The sequence below is a fragment of the Typha latifolia genome, chromosome 12, assembly GCF_019914945.1.
Source record: "Typha latifolia isolate L0001 chromosome 12, TyphaL0001v2, whole genome shotgun sequence".
Taxonomy (NCBI): Eukaryota; Viridiplantae; Streptophyta; class Magnoliopsida; order Poales; family Typhaceae; genus Typha; species Typha latifolia.
The window spans coordinates 3109665-3114721 of record NC_133097.1 but is presented as its reverse complement, the minus strand read 5'-3'; positions in this window follow the sequence as shown (position 1 = coordinate 3114721).

The window sequence follows — 5057 nt, the reverse complement described above, 5'->3', positions numbered from 1 at the left end:
TCCACAACCACTTACTCACCGGTGCCACCCCATAAACGCCGGTCCTCACCATCCACCATAATCTAGGATCTTGTGCCTCCATCCACGGATCCTAAGACAGACTACCCAATGTTCGTCCACTAATCGGATGATATCTCGAGATCTCGATATCCGATTCACCTGAAATTTGATTAGTTGAAAAGTTATTTTCAGGAGCTATAACATATAAAAATCTCACATCGATCCGACGGTGGCATCTTTCAAGATCTATTTCCAAATTTTCATGTCAGATCATATCTAGATCTGCAAATCGAAATAGATCGAGCCTTGGATAAAAAGGGGAGATCGTATCAAGCTGGTATCAGAGCCACCGTTCCTCGGACACGCGCTTCTTATGACGACAACCAGAGCCATGGCTGCATGGTGAGATGATGAAGAAGAGATTCTCCTAATGGAGAAGGGGGAAACGGTTGCGGGGACTTCCACCCGCGGAACCGCCCGATCAAATCGGAATACGGATGAACCTAGTGTTCAAAGCATGTTGGGGTCTCTTTCCGAATAAATGGCCATCAACAATCAGATGATGATAGAGATGATGCGGGAATTACGTAGTGTATGGACGCATAGCTCCAACTTAACGCGCTTATGATCTAGTGGCATCTGCAGATTGGACGGAGGTGGACTTAACATTGATGGATAGAAACGCCATATTGAGGAGGTTGTGTGCTCATATTAAAATTACTCAAAATCGTATGAAGCAAGTTTATGATTGTAGCCATATGGAGCAAGAGTTCGACATCGACAATTGGGTGTTTGTGAGGGTGCAACCATATCGGCAGGACCATGCGTCTAATGCGTAACCAAAAGTTAGCTTATTGCTACTTTGGTCTGTTTCGGGTGTTGGAGCGTATTGGTCCGGTTGCATATCATTTGAAGCTGCCGGAGCGGTCAAAAGTGTATCATGTCTTTCATGTTTCATTACTGAGGGAGCAGATTTGAGATCATGTACTTGCTAGACGTTGACGACGACATGGTACCAGATTGTAGATGGAGATTCTAGTTGAGTGGCTTGGTAAGCCATCTGATGAGGCGACATGGGAGTTGGAGACTGATATCTTAGAGCGTTTCCCCCTCATTTCACCTTGAGGGCAAGGTAGGGGAAGAGTGGTGGGCTGATCGTTTAGTTAGGATCTTTTCTTACTATATTAGTTGTTTATTTTTATTAAAATAAAATTCCCGTAAGTCGTGTTCGAACGCAGGTGAAGTTGCCTTTGAATGCCCTTGCGAACGCCTACATCAGGTTCGCAAATACAGAGAACGCATATCGTGCGTTCAAACGCGGTCGGGCGAGTTCGAACGCCCGCATCGCATTCACACATACAGAGAACGTCTTTTGTGCATTCAAACGCGATCGACGGAAAGTTCTAGAATTAGGGTTAAATATTATTTTAGGACTTGTTGGGTAGCCTCTATATATATATGGATGACAGCTAAATTTATTATGTTATTAGATTATTGATTTCTTGCCTCTCTATCATCTATCTACCCTAATCTCCCTCCTCCCTCTTCACCATCCTTCCACCTCTACCGTCCACAAGGTTTCTCCTAACTTCTAATCTCCCTCAACTGTCGAGCTACCCCTCTTCTTTGGGATCTCACCACTTTGCTCCCTTCGTCTATATCCCTTAACCACATCCACCATCCACCTTCATCTCCATACCCATCAATAACCCTAATATCCACTCCACCTGTCACCACCACCATCACCCACATTGTTCTGTATTTTCATCCCTGCTACAGTTCAAATCCGTGAAGAGCATAAACATGAAAGTTGTAGATGAGGAAGTTCCGGATCTAACCTAATTAGTTTCTAATTTTCTGACTATAAGAGAATATATGACGAATATTGTCCATGGTTGCGCAGACTGATTCTTATAATATATTCAGATCTTGAAGGAATAGTTGTGTAGCTTATCTTTGGTTCCAGATTTTAACACATGCTCATAGGCTAGTGGCATGATATTATATCGCACAAACAAGCATAATAGAACACACATCATATTATGTGCTATCATAAATAATTATCCAAAGATATGCATAGAAATTATGTACGTGTGACCATGTCAAACAGCAAGTAAAGTTAACACATACTAGTTGCATTACTAATAGTAAATAAAAGTATGCTTATATGCATGATATGAATACGATGATACTATAAGGTAAGATATTACATTCTCTATACCACTCCTAGACTATAGAAGTTTCACTTATCTGACATTAGGAGTCCACCTTGATAATGAAGACTATAAAAGTATGCGCCACGAGATCATTCTCGCATAGACCTATATAGGATAGGTTTATTAATAAAGGGAATAGAGATGTTAATAGAGATCATACTGAGAGAGGATATTCTATACGAGTACAACTCTTATTTGAACGAAGTGCAAAAATGCGATCTTTTTTTTTGTCTAATAGAACAAACACCAATACCTTAATTGAGTCAGTAAAAATCCAATATATCAAAGTGCTTCTCTGATTGCTCGACATTTTTCAACCAAGACATCGTTCCATTTTTAGTAAAATAGTGAAGGATATTCCATTAATAATACCAAAAAGGGTGGAGGGGATACCAAAAAGGGTGGAGGGGATACCAAAAAGGGTGGAGGTGTGGAAATAGCTAGAATTGAATGCAAAAAGTATGGAAAAACATCTCATAATGTATTTAGCCAAAAAAATCAATTATGCTCTTGTGGAGGTATCTACTCGTAATAGAATTTCAAGTGTCAAAGTGCGGATCTCATAATAGTAAAAATAAGAACAAATGTGCTTTATCCGAAACATATGAAATATAGTAAATATTTTAAATGCATATGTAGTAGGGGTTATGAACCAGACGATACACAACTTGGTTTTGGAAGATATGGCATCAAAAGTTGTAGAGTTGGTCGTCTTTCGTATCAAGCCATTGAAGCAGCGTGTCTGGCTACAATTTGGACAATTCCATTGTGCTATGAGCAGACAATTCCAAAGGAATGTAAGATATGGGTAAGAGTTCTCATGGATCTTCCTATTATAGGGAAACCTATAGAAGTTAGAAAGCAAAGAGGAAAAGGAACTCAATCAGCTTGGATTGCTCGTGCATCCACGAGACGCACAAGCTAACCTTTCAATCATTTGATCAATGAAAGGAAGGGAAAAATGATCCTTCCTAGTTACAAGATTAAGTTTTTGGTAATCAACACAAACATGCTACCTTACCTGAACATGAGTGGGTACTAACTTATCCTTCTTATGTTATGATCATTTTTGGTGAAGATGAGTTTCTATCCGAATTAATAATTTGAACATAAATCAATGCAGAACTTGCGAAGGTAATTGAGATCGATCTAATTGTTGGATTGATCTAAAATTTAGATATTTTGTTCTTTTGTGATATAGGAATCCAACGCAACTAGACTCACGATGATCAGATTACTAGATTAAAAGTTTCATATGAAATAGTGATCAGAAGTTAGGAGATAGCTAGATTGACGTGGAATACGTGGTTAGGGTTATGGAAAATCATTTTGGTATGGTAAATGAATTAGTGCTTGGAACTAGATGAGAGGGGCAAAGGGAGCTTCCAAGTATGGCTGGTTACTAGAGAGAGGAGGGAGAAGAGACATAGGATTAATCTCGGTTGTAGACAAGAATTTGGGTTGAATACCAAGGAAGAGGAAGGAGGAGAGAGAAGATGGCTCAAGCCTAGATGAAAACCAATTCCAATATTCAATAATCAATAGAGACTACTTTTTCACATATCGAGGCTAACTAAACATCCAAAAATACTAAACAAATCCTATTATAACTCATCTTAACCCTAAACAAGTCCTATTATAACTCAACTTAACCTTTTGTGCATTTGAACGCACCTATTAGAAACTATTTTATTTTCCTAAAACATAAATAAAAATTGATACAAATTAAAGCGATTTTACAACGCACCTGAATCAATAACTGCAACATCTTATTCTATTTATGAATAGACACTTGAAATTCTATTCAGAGTTGAGACGGATGATTGTGATAGTGAGACATATGTAGATTATATCTGCCTTTGACATATACAATTATCTAGTGATTGACATGCATCATGCATCATCATTGATGTAACTAGTATCATTGGATCATAATTGTTATACACAATATGTGGTTATATTTAGGGATGTTATATCGTAATTTCTTCATGTGATATACTTTTAGTTGAGAATATAATGTGCTAATTCATGAGAATTGACTTTGTTCATATATATATGTCATTGAGGATACATATATATACATGCTCATATATGGCATCATGCTGCTTTCTGATTCATATTATCTAGTACATGATTTACTCTCTATTTGGCATCACTGATTCGGGGTAAGGTTTATTCACTAAGCCTTTAGCTCATGACTCTCTTTGTTTTCTTCCTTCCGAAAACTAGGTGAACGAGAGGAGCAGGATACTCCCTTAGAGATCTTGCCAGTAGGTGAAGAGTAGTGTGTGGTTAGTGTTATGTGCTAGATGAGTTATCTTATCTGATGTATTAGTGGACATCCTCCAAAGTGTGTCTTTATCTTTGTCTTATATTATAGCAGGTGACTTTGTACTCGTATAATTACGTATATATGCTGTTATGTATATATTGTGGTATAAAGCTCTTGATGATATGTTGTGGCCTGTGTGGGGCCCAAGTAGGGTTATCTGTATGATCTTGACAGTCAGACTTGAGTTATTCTTAGTTTCGATGTTGTGGATGAAATCATGATGTTGCTACAGGTTTATTTAATTGTCAGTAACTAACCAAATGGTTAGGTGCTACGCACGTGCCGTGTGGACTCGTGTCATGCGTGAACCCAGTCCACCCGACTTATGTAGCCTACAGGTGGGCCGCGGCCCACACCCGTAGCTAGCTGTGGGCTAGGCTTGTGAGCCCAGTCCACCCGACCCTGTGGTTTACAATGTGGGCCGCGGCCCACACTTGTAACTAGGGGTGGATTGAGCTCAACCCAGTCCACCCCAAAGATTTTCTGTTTAGCTATTTTGATGGGCTGGG